Below are 15782 nucleotides of genomic sequence, written 5' to 3'. Positions count from 1 at the left end.
ACGCAAGATTTTTTTTCCATTTTTATCACCTTTCCAGTAAATTACTTGTTAGTTTCCATACGGTGCTCCTCTTCACATGTTCTGTGTGTAAAGGCCGACGATAGATCTTTTTCCTTATCCGTTACCAGATACGAATGCAGTCTGTAGAAACACAGAAGGACAACAGCTGGACACTTTGCCACGAAGTAAGACAGGTTCTCACACTGCGATTATATTCCGCCTCGATGCGAAACAGACGCTGTCAACTTGTTTATTAAACCTTGACAATCGATGGGTGGTGACAACATATCTGCTAATCCTGTGTACTTGTTTAAGGTTCCGCCTCGGGCCGAGAGGAATTTTTCTAGCCATCATACGTTTTCAAAGCCGTGGGGTGTAAATAAGTTCCATCCCTTACCGCTACGCATATTCTGCACCACGTGTGTCATTAAAGTGAGCATAATATAAGAAGCACAAGCGTTAACTGGCTTGGATAGAAAGGTTCTGAAGGTATTTTTTGGCGATTTCTAAACGTGTTTTCCAGAAGATTTTCTCACAGAATGGTCTCCTTCTTAGGAGTGTAGGATACAATCAGCTGGAGGCAGCTGAGACACAAGACCATCCATGTACTGTAGGTGCGGTGTGCGAAAGAGCACACTTCGAATGCATTACAATGTTACAACTGCCAGCGACTAGGGGTGCGATTCACGTGTCGGAATGGACACGCATCTCGCAACTGGACGGCTACGCCAGTCTCTGCTGCTCGTAAATATTAAAAATTAAGTCGCTGTGCCAATTAGGGATTCACTCTCGATCAGATGATGCATATACATTTTTCTCCCGCTTTCGTTTGCTTCAGAAAACCGCCATTACTCGCGGCAGACTTTAAAATTGACATCGTTCTGCGTAGTAGCAGCAACAATCAGTCGCTGAGGCAGCGACAAAGCTCTGTCGGTTGCAGGACGCGGAAGACTAATGGAGAAAGAAATTCATCTTACACATTACTGCAATCTACATTTGTGATTAACGTTTAAATATGCACATAATCGGTACAGTGTAATTACGCGGATCTGATCCTGGTTTCGTGATTTTATATGTCGCGTGCTAGCGTTCCAGTGACGTGGCAGAATATGGGTGGCAGTCACCCAGCGTTCGTAAGAAAAGAAAAATTTAAGCTGTTGTGATTCAGCGAAGTTTGCCATCCGGCGTCGTCATACAGGGTGCATAGAAACAATCTGACCAAAAGTGTATCGTGGAAACGCAGCATGAAACACAAAAATTTGAGGAAGTAGGCTTCGCGACTGAATATTTTCGGCGGCACCGGAACGTAATTAAAATCCCACACACGACCGTCTTGGCTCCAAATGACTGGTAGTTTACAGAAAATGTATACGTAAACACAGGCTGTGTGAACTAACCAACCGCCACCATGAGAACAAGATAAATTTAAAGCGCCACTTACACGTGTATCGCACTTAGCTGACTTAGGACACTGCACGTTTTTAGAGATGAAGAGAATCAGATGTGCATGTCTCATGTTTCAATATGTCTTAAAAAGGTGAAAATGAGTAAGAAGGGAGCCGCCACTTATTGCTATAAGTATGTCATAGCAAATCTTCAAAGTGACCACAGTTGCCATGTTGGCATAGCGCCCGAAATATTCAACTGACACTTGCAATACCGAAATTCCTTCATTTGTTGCTGCCTTCCTGCTCTGCACTTTCGGTCAAATTGTTTTCCCCCACCCTGTTTGTTCTAGACGTGACGCGACAGTAATGGTCGAATTCTCAGCCATCCAATACACTTCGTATATGGTAGAAAGTGCTAAATACGGCAAAATGACGGAATGCGTGACGAGCGATTTATAACTTTGAAGTTCAGTACACAGTGACTACGTAAAAGCACATGTGATACATTTAACCAAATCGTTACGAAGCAAGATTTAAATACGTTTCCTGATTAGAATGGGCAATGATTTCTGAAGAGTATGTAGATACACAAATCGTGCCAATCTGTGGTACAACTGTGCAATGTCGGTCATTTAAACGCGACGGATAGCACACTTCACAAGAAGAAATAAAAATGATAATCTCGTTTTTCGTAGTAAAAAAAAAAATGCGGTATTTTTTAACGTACAGCAAAAATGTGAAACAGACTACTGTAGAATTTCGAGGAGGAAGACGTGACGGGAACAATGTCAGAATGTTGTCAACAGAGAGGAGATTCGTTTGTCGAGGCGAAGACAATGCCTTAAAAAAGTATTTTTGCGCTTATCGCCCAGAGAGTAAAACACAGTCGAACAGATATCCGCCATTTCCACGTTTTCAAACTGTTTTACACTTACAGTAGCACAAAATTGAGACGCTTTGAAATAGCGAAGAATTTAATTTTTTCAAAAAACCATAATGTGTCAGAGCACTCACTGTATTATTTTAGTGAGGAGAATGTGAGGCCAGCCACACTCCATTACAGAGCTAGCATATGTGGCAGTGCAGAGCCATTCGTAATGAGTGAGTCACGAGTGTGGATGTTATGACGTCACCATAGTGTATCAGCAAGAGATGCCTGCTCTGATCTTTAGATAATAAAGTACTGTCGCAAAGAAACTGCATAGATACTCACTAAGCTCTTGATAGTACGAGACACAATAAGAACAACTTTCTCTTTTCCATCATCATTGTCATCAGGACAATCATAATACTCTCTTAATATGTGGCCGGAATATGTAAAGGGCCACAGCCCCACTTCGCAATGGAAAATGCTGTAATAAGGAAAACATGTCACTAGTCAGCTAGTAGAAACACGGGTAAGGCGAGAAAAACAATTTGTAAGGTGCAGAGTTGCAAAAGGTTACATATACACGACTAAATGTTTTTATGGCGTTTTAAAGCTAGAGCCAAACAAAGAGTGCGCCCTTGACATTCCCTAAGTTCCTAAACAGACGGAATTTTTCGAGTGCTAATTTTATTTTCTTAGTGTGGCCAATAACAGAGTAAGCTGTGTAGGTTCCAGAATACATGTAAACTCTCGTAAGTAGCTACCTTTCCAGGTACGCAAATTCGTCTCCGATGCCGGTTTGACGACGATGAGTTTTCTGCGCTGGTAATGATGCATTTGCTTGCCGACGACCACAAGCACATACGAAAACAGTTAAGGTATTACAAAACCTGAATACATTTAAGATGAGTAATGCGAAAAAGCAGTTACTAGTAACTGTAAATATTGGCTGTGGTGCAGTACGCAAAAATAGTTACGTTACTTATATTCACGTAAAACCGAGCCCCATCACTTGTGTGGAAAGACAGACCGCAGAGAGGAGAATGTACAGCAGCAACTTGTAGCCGCACGGCGGCTGTTGCCGTAGCATCGACAGATGACAGAGGAGTCTCAAGACTCGTTTACGTTTTAAGCACGGGGGAAGCAGCGTCGCAGACGTCGACACCTCGTTTGGCAGCACGGCTGGTGTCAGCTGGTCCAGGAAGAGGCGGTGGAGACATTCATCCGAACCTCGATTTGTTACTCACGTCTAAGCCGGCCAAGAACGCCGGAAGTGTGTGTCAGAAGAATGTCGTTGCGACACACTCCGTCCACAGTCGTAACGGAATTTTCGGCGCAGTGCTGTTTTAGTGGCATTTCATAAATATCTCGTCTTTGAAACTGTTACTTTATGTATTGCTGAAGAACTGAAAACCCTTGAACTAAGAAGAACGCAATTAACAGTTGACGAAACATTTAGCTATGGAAAGAGAACGGTTACGGAAATTACTGTCGCTTTTATCAATAAGTACAGTTTTCTAGAGGCGAATACGATAGTTAACTCATGTTCGGATGAACGACGAGTTTTGTGATTCGGTTTACACATGTGCTGTTTGATGACAATAAATCATCATCTCTCCGTGTGAACAAACCGGTGGTCGACGCTCACACATATGTGAATACTGACGTGATAATTAAGAGGACGAAAGGTGACAGCTTTGAGTATCTCCTAAATTACTATTGCGGAAATATTGAAGTGCTTCTACATCGGACAGAATGTGTAATAGAGCTCACAACCGGTTATTGTAGTGAGGTGGAAGTGTTATGAAGACATTACGCCACAAGTGATTAGTGGAAGTCAGTGGCATTTTTCATCTAAGAATACGATGCGTAATTTCGTTTGGACATAACGGTAACTTTTGCGGCATTGTGCGTGGAAGGCCCAACTCTGAATGTGGATTTATGCAATAACGGTTATGTGTGCCCCATTGTCGTAATTTTTGGCTTAAGGCTTTGCTCGCCTATAACTTCGCTAAACGTTACGTTTGACTGGTGGTTTTGCAATTATTTTCATTTTCCTCCGTTTTCATTTACTTAATAAAATCGACATTAGTATCTAGAAAGTTCAACTGCCGACGTTGCGGAAGGCTAGCACCAACAATCAATGGCTGGGGCACTGACAAAGCTCTGTGGGCTGCAGAAGAGGGAGAATCAACAGAAAAATACATTCGGCTTCTACGTTACTAAGATCTGCAAGCATAATTAAAAAAGTTCAAAGTCAATACAATGTCATTATTTGGCGATTTCGTGTAACCAGTGCTGGTATTCGAGTGACGTGGCGGAACATGGGGGGTCGACCCGTTTGGAAGTCATCCAGAGGCGTATGTGCCACGTATGTGAAAAAAGGCATAACTTTAAGCAGTGCTGTTTAAGCGAGATTTTGTCATCGTGCACCGTCATTCATGCCAGAGATGAGCCGACTTGAGCGCTGACCGCATTCCCAGGAGTTCAATACTTACTTAGTCTCTGATAAAATGATTGTGCTACAAACGGTAAAATGATGGAATGTGGTGATAGTGTGTTTTACCTTTAAAATACAGTAAAAAATCCGTAACCGGTAACCGCATTTCGAAAACCGATATGATAGTGTTTAAATGACGAACCACAGGCGGTGGTGGAAGATCGGTTTGTGAAAAACACACTCGGTAGACATACGTAGAACTGCTAAGGAATGTTTTACTTTTTGTTTCACGCAATGAAAGTAAATATTAACTTACCTTTCCTGTTACAAAACGGAAACACAGGGAAGCAAAGATTTTATTTTTACGCTTAACATTTCTCCCGCTTTCGATATTTACAATTCTCAACAAAAGGCTATCAGAATTTTCGTGTGCACTATTATATACAATGTCCGTGATCGCCGTGTGTCACAAGATGCCCAGTAGACATGTTACTCTTTTCCGCGCTGTTTATTTCTTTTTAGCGTCTTATTGTTTATATCACTGCCGGACACTGCAAGTCGCCTACTGCCATCTGTCGACCAACGGCTGCACTGCGTCCTCCGAAACTCCTTTCGCAGTCAACGTCTTCTGCCACGCGAGGCGCCAATAGAACGTGTCTTTCCTTATCGCTGGTTCGGCGCGAATCACGCATTTTCGTGAAATGAAAAAAAAAAAAAAATAGAAATCTGTTTTTGTGTGCGTGGGGAGAAGGCTGCGGTCTTTTAGCATGAAAGGAGGTAATGCGAAATATGAAATAACTGTGAGCGAACAAGACTGCCACGTCACAGAGACAGGCGGCTGCGATTTCAAATCCGTCAGCACACAGCGCCAGAGAGTATCGCATAACGCAGTCTGGCGGTGTGGAATAAACTTTGGATTGCCTTCGTACGACCGTAGCGATGGCCAGCGCTTTCAAATAAATTTGTATTGCAGATATGGGATAAGTTGATTTTTTTGTACTGCCTTTGTAGAGAATGGAAATAAATAGATTCCTTTTTTCGTCACAGCTTTCAACACTACACAGAACGTTTTTTCTCGTCCGAGGTAAACTCTGAATTGAATATCGGGTTCGAGGCTACTCGCTAAGAACTGTTACTTCCATCAGTTTAAAATAATAGTCTACGTTGCATTAATTTTCATTTAGCTATTCGGAATGCAGATAACCATTCATGGCATGGAGTAACAAGAGGCATCAGTCATTAGAATAAACGTTGGAAGAAACGTTATGTGACTGGAAAAGGAGCTAAGTTCACAATCGGCGGCAGACTGCAAAGAAAGCGGTCGTGAAACACGGACTGGGAGCGACTGTCATTTGGCAAACATTGAAACGGAAAGTCTAAAATACATAAACTGGATATAAAGGCCGTGCACGTTCTGTAATAATCTGTGGACGGCGAAACAGCTCACTCTGGACAGATTACAATGGCGTAACTGATCAGTGACTACTGGGCGCGCACGTTGCAATCGGCAGTATATGCGAGGATGAGCTATGGGCGGAGTTTCGGACATACGTTCGCCGCTTCAAGTAGGGAGAGATTCCGACGCGTATCTTAAACAGAGATAAGGATTGACGTCTGTCTTTTTCGTAGAAAATTAAGTTCTGCGTGTAAATTACAAAGACATGTTATGTACCTAATACTTCTAGAGATGTACCTGGTAAAAAGGTCCAAGTTTCGAAGGTACGCGTGATTTGCTTGACGCTAACTGAGCGTAGAAAGAGGAAATGGGGTAACTAGCAAATAAGCTATTGATAAAAATTGAATGTAAAATTGTTAATAGTAATGCCCCTCGTAGGGGAGTATTATACAACACGTTTCATTTGTTTATACCGATCACAAAAAAAACTTACTAACGTTTCAGGTATGAGCAAATAGTGAATTGATCAAATGTAGCGAAACACGTCGTGGGTGGTCAACCGAGACAGGGGTGCCGTGTGACGTCACACCTCAGTGTGGGCTGCTGTGCGGTTGCTACGGCTGTAGACGCGCCTCAGCCGCTGTGGTCACGGCCAAGGCTTCATGAACCACTCGGCTGCAACGGTAGCTCTGTGTTGCCACTATTCTACAGCCAAATCTCGGCACTGACTGGTTGTTTGTTGTTGTTGCCACCAAAATTGCAGCAATTATTCACACTGTGCAGTATGTAATTCGGTTGGCCCTCTTACTAAATATTGAGTTCATAAAGTTACAGATGAATTCCATATAGAAGTAATCACATAATCATTCCTATGCCGCAACAGAAAATGCTCTGACTGTAGAAATTGTATCCTGGATGATTGCATGCTAAACGCAAAACTGCTATTTTGCTCGTTCTTTACCTAAGAAAGATGCGATAGTAGTAATACAAACAGACAACTTCGACATGAGTTACGGCCTCAGTTAAGTGCAGTTCATAAGAAGTAGTCAGAATCAGTTGTCTGTAAAATGAGAAGTGGCAAGGACGAAAACTTTAATCAGTTTGTCCATCGAGGGTATATTGCATATTCCTGTGATAGCTCTCAGTTCCACTGCGTAGTTTATTGTTTAAAATTGTCATAGCATTAAACCACCAGGAACGTTGAGTTTGACTGCTAGTTGCCGCTTTCGTTACTTCTTTCCATTTTCATTTATATCGTAGAATCCCTTATACTTGGAGGAAATTTGAATTTAACTGCCATCATTCCGTGGCGGCAACAGCAACAATCGACCGCTGATGCAGCGATAAAGCTCTGTGGGTCGCACAGTACGGGAAACGGTCCCAGAAACGAGACGAGACATATTCATTGCTGCTTTCTGCAATTGCGATTAATATCGAAAGTAGCACACGTTTAATACAATAGCTTTACAAGAATGTGATGCATGTATCGTAATCAAAGTCTTAACTGTATTGTTCGCCGAAACTTTCAAAATTGACCATTCTACGTGAATCTATTGTGAAACGAATCAAAATTATATACACCTCTTAACCGAGCCAGTCAATTTACTTCCTCGCATCGTCAGTCAGGATGACCGTGTGTAAATAGTGTCTTTGCATTAAGCATTTAGAAGATGTTCACTACAACAACAACTTGCAATGTCATTTTACTTAGGAAATTTATACTATCTCAGCAAACAAGAAGTGAATGATGTCGATGTGTGTAGGTTCCCTAGCCCCATGAACTGAGTAGCTGTGACGTAAAGTCTTTATGTTATCTCGTTATATGCATACGACAGACTAACGAATCTGCCCCTTGGATGGGACAGTGTACTGATACGAATTGTTAAGCTCTGTCTGTGGAAACAAATAATCGCTTTTAGTTTCTCCTGACCAGAGACTACTTTCATTCTACTTACTAACAATGACAACAATATCGGAAGGTGGTAAATGTTTCCCATTTTCCTTAATGTAGGTGAGCGACAAGAATAAAATACTTGCTGTAAGTTACACGATGGCGATATCGAGACATCAGTATGAACCATGCAACAGAGGTTTCAAACACATGGTGGCATTACACTAGGCCCTGAATCACAGCTATCGAACTGATTCGGTCAATTTAAGAGTTTCACATGTGTGTCTGTGCACGATTTTCGCTGCATGCTTACTAAGATTGCAAGGGGGGACGGGAATGGTTACCTCATCCAAACCAAGCAACAGAGGTAGATACGTATGTGACACTTATCCATAGCTTTCATACTGACTGCATGCGATGAAAGAGTTGAATTTATGAAATGTGATACATTATGAATCCATAAAGAGCATAGGGAGCTCCCTAAAAGCAAGTACCTTGAAAGACTTTATGTATGAGCCAAACATTGATATTATTCTAGTTACAGAAGTAAAGGATACTGCACTACACGATGTATTGGGATAAAGCGCTGTAATTAATGCTGGAACTGGAGATGAATTAGAGACCGTGATACTCGCGAAAGAGGGCATAATAGTGGATCACGTTGAAAACTCATATGTAATACAGTTGTAGCTTGTACTGTTTACAACACCTGGCTATTTAATATATATGTTCCACCTGATAGCAGTAAACGACGTAAACGAGCAGAGTTCCTTTAATTACAAAATTGTCCCTCTCTTCAGATTTAAGTAAGGTAATATCATTTTGGCAGAAGATATGAAAGGCGTTCTACGTCCAAGAGGTCAATCTCCTAATCGGAACTCTTCTATTGAATTATAAAACGTAAGACAAGAGTACCATTAAATTAACACGTAGAGCATAAAACAGCGACATTGCTGGGTTTACATTAATTATTAACTGCTTGGAAGGTCGCTCGTACAGGCTACACCTGTGGAACAGAGACCAACGTGCTGCACACAGAAGTGTGGCGCAGCAGCTGCACTGAGCACGCTGCACTCGCGTGCACAGCTGATGTGGAGCGACAGGGCGCCCACCACACCAGAAGTCATGACGGACGGAACCTCAACCCTGCACACCTACTGCCAGATGCTGAATGCTGCGACCGTTCCCGCAAAAATATGCAGGAATGGGAAGGTAACTTCACATCCTATATTTCTTTCCTCAGTTTGTGGACAATATGCACGAAAGTAAACTGTCTCCAGAAGGTGTGCTGCCTTTGGGATATGTGCTGTCCTTTGGAGGAGAGCTGTATTTAGGAAATGTGCTGTCTTTGCAAGGTGTCCTGCATTTGCAATGTGTGCAGCCTCCACAAGGTGTGCTGCCTTTGCAAGGCAGTTGTTCTTTGCAAGGTGTTCTCCATTGCAAGATTTTCTGCCATTGCATTCTGTCCTGTCTTCGCAAGGTGTGCTACTTTCGTGAGGTGTGCTGCCTTTGCAAGCTGTTCTGCCTTGACACAGTGTGTAGCCTTCGCAAGGTGTGCAGCCTACGCTAGGTTTTCTGCCTCTACTATCAGAAGATGTGCTACCTTCACAAGATGTGCTGGTTTCTCAAGGAGTGCTGCTTCACAAGAAATGCTGCATTAGCTAGGTGTGTTGCCTTCACAATATGTGCTGCCTTAGCAAGGTTACCTTGCGGAAGCTGCATATCCGGTGAAGGCAGTCAACCTCTCGAAAGTAGCAAACCTTGCGAAGGTAGCACAGCATGCAAAGGAAGAAGACCATGTGAAGGAATAAGACACTGAAAAGGCAGTACATATTGTGAAGGAGGGCCAACTTGTGAAGGCAGAACACCTTGTGAAGCCAGTACACTGTATATGTGCAGCATACAGTATGAAGGCAGCACACATTGTGAAGAAGACGGCCGCGGTGGCCGACAGGTTCTAGGCGCTTCAGTCAGGACCTGCGCAACCCCTATGGTCGCTGGTTCGAATCCTGCCTCGGGCACGGATGTGTGTGATGTCCTTAGGTTGGTTAGGTTTCAGTAGTTCGAGGTTCTAGGTGACTGATGACCTCAGATAATAAGTCCCATAGTGCTCAGAGCAATTTGAACCACATTGCGAAGACAGAATCACTTGTGAAGGCTGCAAACATTGCAAAGGCAGCACACATTGTGAACGTAGCACACTTTGCTAAGGCAGCATACCTTGTGAAAGCTGCACAGATTGCGAATGCTGCACACCTTGAAATCACTTCAAGCACGGCTTGCAAGGACAGCACAGCTTGCGAGGACAGCACGGCTTGCGAGGACAGCACGGCTTGCGACGACAGCACGGCATTCGAGTACAGCACGGCTTGCGAGGACAGCACAGCTTGCGAGGACAGCACCACTTGCAAGGACAGCACGGCTTGCGAGGACAGCACGGTTTGCGAGGACAGCACAGCTTGCGAGGACAGCACGGCTTGCGAGGACAGCACAGCTTGCGAGGACGGCACAGCTCGCGGGGACAGCAGAGCTTGCGGGGACAGCACAACTTGTGGAGACAGCACAGCTTGCGCGCACAGCACAGCTTGCGGGGACAGCACAGCTTGCGGGGACAGCACAGCTTGCGGGGACAGCACAGCTTGCGAGGACAGCACACCTTGCGAGGACAGCACAGCTTGCAAGGACAGCACAGCTTGCGAGGACAGCACAGCTTGCGAGGACAGCACAGCTTGCGAGGACAGCTCAACTTGAGAGGACAGCTCAACTTGAGATGACAGTTCAACTTGAGAGGAGAGCACAACTTGAGACGACTGCTCAACTTGAGAGGACAGCAAAGCTTGCGAGGACAGCATGGCTTGCGAGGACAGCACGGCTTGCAAGGACAGCACAGCTTGCGAAGACAGCACAGCTTGCGAGGACAGCACAGCATGCGAGGACAGCACAGCTTGCGAGGACAGAACAGCTTGCGAAGACAGCTCAACTTGAGAGGACAGATCAACTAGAGAGGACAGCTCAATTTGAGAGGACAGCTCAACTTGAGAGGACAGCTCAACTTGCAAGGACAGCTCAACTTGCGAGGACAGCACAGCCTGCAAGGACAGCACAGCTTGCGAGGACAGCACGGCTTGTGAGGACAGCACGGCTTGCGAGGACAGCACAGCATGCGAGGACAGCACGGCTTGTGAGGACAGCATGGCTTGCGAGGAGAGCACAGCTTGCGAGGACCACACAGCTTTCGAGGACAGCACAGCTTGCGAGGACAGCACAGCTTGCGAGGACAGCCAAGTTTGCGAGGACAGCGCAGCTTGCGAGGACAGCTCAACTTGAGAGGACACCTCACCTTGAGAGGACAGCTCAGCTAGAGAGGACAGCGCAACTTGAGAGGACAGCTCTACTTGAGAGAACAGCTCAACTTGAAAGGACAGCTCAACTTGAGAGGACAGCTCAACTTGAGAGGACAGCCAACTTGAGAGGACAGCAAAGCTTGCGAGGACAGCACGGCTTGCGAGGACAGCACAGCTTGCGAAGACTGCACGGCTTGCGAAGACAGCACGGCTGAAGAGGACAGCACAGGTTGCGAGGACAGCACAGCTTGCGAGGACAGCACAGCTTGCGAGGACAGCACAGGTTGCGAGGACAGCACAGCTTGCGAGGACAGCACAGCTTGCGAGGACAGCACAGCTTGCGAGGACAGCTCAACTTGAGAGGACAGCTCAACTTGTGAGGACAGTTCAACTTGAGAGGAGAGCACAACTTGAGAGGACTGCTCAACTTGAGAGGACAGCAAAGCCTACGAGGCTAGCACGGCTTGCGAGGACAGCACGGCTTGCAAGGACAGCACGACTTGCGAGGACAGCACAGCTTGCGAGGACCGCACAGCTTGTGAGGACAGCACAGCTTGCGAGGACAGAACAGGTTGCGAGGACAGCTCAACTTGAGAGGACAGCTCAACTTGAGAGGACAGTTCAACTTGAGAGAACAGCTCAACTTGAGAGGACAGCTCAGCTAGAGAGGACAGCGCAACTTGAGAGGACAGCTCTACTTGAGTGGACAGCTCAACCTGAGAGGACAGCTCAACTTGAGAGGACAGCTCAACTTGTGTGGACAGCAAAGCTTGCGAGGACAGCACGGCTTGCGAGGACAGCACGGCTTGCGAGGACAGCACGGCTTACGAGGGCAGCACGGCTGGCGAGGACAGCACAGGTTGCGAGGACAGCACAGCTTCCGAGGACAGCACAGCTTGCGAGGACAGCACGGCTTGCGAGGACAGCACAGCTTGCGAGGATAGCACAGCTTGCGAGGACAGCACAGCTAGCGAGGACAGCACAGCTTGCGAGGACAGCACTGCTTGCGAGGACAGCACAGCTTGCGAGGACAGCACAGCTTGCAAGGACAGCACAGCTTGCGGGGACAGCACAGTTTGTGGAGACAGCACAGCTTGTGGGGACAGCGCAGCTTGGGACGGCAGCACAGCTTGGGAGGACAGCAAAGCTTGCGAGGACAGCACAGCTTGCGAGGACAGCACAGCTTGCGAGGACAGCACAGCTTGCGAGGACAGCACAGCTTGCGAGGACAGCACAGCTTGCGAGGACAGCACAGCTTACGAGGACGGCTCAACTTGAGAGGACAGCTCACCTTGAGATGACCGCTCAACTTGAGAGGAGAGCTCAACTTGAGAGGAGAGCTCAACTTGAGAGGAGAGCTCAATTTGAGAGGACAGCTCAACTTGAGAGGACAGCTCAACTAGAGAGGACAGCTCAACTAGAGAGGACAGCTCAACTAGAGAGGACAGCTCAACTAAAGAGAACAGTTCAACTAGAGAGGGCAGATCAACTAGAGAGGACAGCTCAACTTGAGAGGACAGCTCAACTTAAGAGGACAGCTCAACTTGAGAGGAGAGCCCAACTTGAGACGACAGCACAACTTTCGAGGACAGCACAGCTTGGGAGGACAGCACAGCTTGCAAGGACCGCTAAAATTGCGAGGACAGCACGGCTTGCGAGGACAGCACAGCTTGCGAGGACAGCACGGCTTGCGAGGACAGCACGGTTTGCGAGGACAGCACGGCTTGCCAGGACAGCAGGCTTGCGAGGACAGCACGCCTTGCGAGGACAGAACGGGTGCGAGGACAGCATGGCTTGCGAGGACAGCACAGGTTGCGAGGACAGCACGGGTTGCGAGGACAGAACAGCATCCGAGGACAGGACAGCTTCCGAGGACAGCACAGCTTCCGAGGACAACACAGCTTCTGAGGACAGCTCAGCTTGCGAGGACAGCACAGCTTGCGAGGACAGCACAGCTAGCGAAGACAGCACAGCTTGCGAGGACTGCACAGCTTGCGAGGACAGCACAGCTTGCGAGGACAGCACAGCTTGCGAGGACAGCACAGCTTGCGAGGACAGCACAGCTAGCGAAGACAGCACAGCTTGCGAGGACAGCAAGGCTTGCGAGGACAACATGGCCTGAGAGGACAGCACGGCTTGCTGGGACAGCACAGCTTGCGAGGACAGCACAGCTTGCGAGGACAGCACAGCTTGCGAGGACAGCACAGCTTACGAGGACAGCACAACTTGCGAGGACAGCACAGCTTGCGAGGACAGCACAGCTTGCGAGGACAGCACAGCTAGCGAGGACAGCACAGCTTGCGAGGACAGCACGGCTTGCGAGGACAGCACGGCCTGCGAGGACAGCACGGCTTGCAAGGACAGCACAGCTTGCGAGGACAGCACAGCTTGCGAGGACAGCACAGCTTGCGAGGACAGCACAGCTTGCGAGGACAGCACAGCTTGCGAGGACAGCACAGCTTGCAAGGACAGCACGGCTTGCGAGGTCAGAACCGCTTGCGTGGACAGCACAGCTTGCGAGGACAGGACAGCTTGCGAGGACAGCACAGCTTGCGAGGACAGCACAGCTAGCGATGACAGCACAGCTTGCGAGGACAGCACAGCTTGCGAGGACGGCACAATTTGCAAGGACAACACAGCTTGCGAGGACAGCACACCTTGCAAGGACAACACAGCTTGCGAGGAGAGCACACCTTGCGAGGACAGCAAAGCTTGCGTGGAGAGCACAGCTTGCGGGGACAGCACAGCTTGCGAGGACAGCACAGCTTGCGAGGACGGCTCAACTTGAGAGGACAGCTCACCTTGAGATGACCGCTCAACTTGAGAGGAGAGCTCAACTTGAGAGGAGAACTCAACTTGAGGAGAGAGCTCAATTTGAGAGGACAGCTCAACTTGAGAGGACAGCTCAACTAGAGAGGACAGCTCAACTAAAGAGGAAAGTTCAACTAGAGAGGACAGATCAACTAGAGAGGACAGCTCAACTTGAGAGGACAGCTCAACTTAAGAGGACAGCTCAAATTGAGAGGACAGCTCAACTTGAGACGACAGCACAACTTTCGAGGACAGCACAGCTTGGGAGGACAGCACAGCTTGCGAGGACCGCTAAAATTGCGAGGACAGCACGGCTTGCGAGGACAGCACGGCTTGCAAGAACAGCACAGCTTGCGAGGACAGCACGGCTTGCGAGGACAGCACGGTTTGCGAGGACAGCACGGCTTGTCAGGACAGCAGGCTTGCGAGGACAGCACGCCTTGCAAGGACAGCACGGGTGCGAGGACAGCATGGCTTGCGAGGACAGCACAGGTTGCGAGGACAGCACGGGTTGCGAGGACAGCACAGCATCCGTGGACAGGACAGCTTCCTAGGACAGCACAGCTTCCGAGGACAACACAGCTTCCGAGGACAGCTCAGCTTGCGAGGACAGCACAGCTTGTGAGGACAGCACAGCTAGCGAAGACAGCACAGCTTGCGAGGACTGCACAGCTTGCGAGGACAGCACAGCTTGCGAGGACAGCACAGCTTGCGAGGACAGCACAGCTTGCGAGGACAGCACAGCTTGTGAGGACAGCACAGCTTGCGAGGACAGCACAGCTTGCGAGGACAGCACAGCTAGCGAGGACAGCACAGCTTGCGAGGACAGCAAGGCTTGCGAGGACAACATGGCCTGCGAGGACAGCACGGCTTGAAGGGACAGCACAGCTTGCGAGGACAGCACAGCTTGCGAGGACAGCACAGCTTGCGAGGACAGCACAGCTTGCGAGGACAGCACAACTTGCGAGGACAGCACAGCTTGCGAGGACAGCACAGCTTGCGAGGAAAGCACAGCTAGCGAGGACAGCACAGCTTGCGAGGACAGCAAGGCTTGCGTGGACAGCACGGCCTGCGAGGACAGCACGGCTTGCAAGGACAGCACAGCTTGCGAGGACAGCACAGCTTGCAAGGACAGCACAGCTTGCGAGGACAGCACAGCTTGCGAGGACAGCACAACTTGCGAGGACAGCACAGCTTGCGAGGACAGCACAGCTTGCGAGGACAGCTCAACTTGAGAGGACAGTTCAACTTGAGAGGACAGCTCAACTTGAGAGTACACCTCAACTTGAGAGGAGAGCTCAACTTGAGAGGAGAGCTCAACATTAGAGGAGATTTCAACTTGAGAGGACAGCTCAACTTGAGAGGACAGCTCAACTTGAGAGGACAGCTCAACTTGAGAGGACAGCTCAACTTGACAGAACAGCTCAACTTGAGAGGACAGCTCAACTTCAGAGGACAGTTCAACTTGAGAGGACAGCTCAACTTTAGAGGACAGCACAACTCGAGATGACAGCACAACTTGAGATGACAGCACAACTTGGGTGGACAGCACAGCTTGCGAGGACAGCAAAGCTTGCGAGGACAGCACGGCTTGCAAGGACAGAACGGCTTGCGAGGACAGCACGGCTTGCGGGGACAGCACGG

Source organism: Schistocerca piceifrons, unplaced genomic scaffold, assembly GCF_021461385.2.
Source record: "Schistocerca piceifrons isolate TAMUIC-IGC-003096 unplaced genomic scaffold, iqSchPice1.1 HiC_scaffold_1882, whole genome shotgun sequence".
Taxonomy (NCBI): domain Eukaryota; kingdom Metazoa; phylum Arthropoda; class Insecta; order Orthoptera; family Acrididae; genus Schistocerca; species Schistocerca piceifrons.
The sequence above is the reverse complement of the archived record's forward strand: the minus strand, read 5'-3'. Positions refer to the sequence as shown.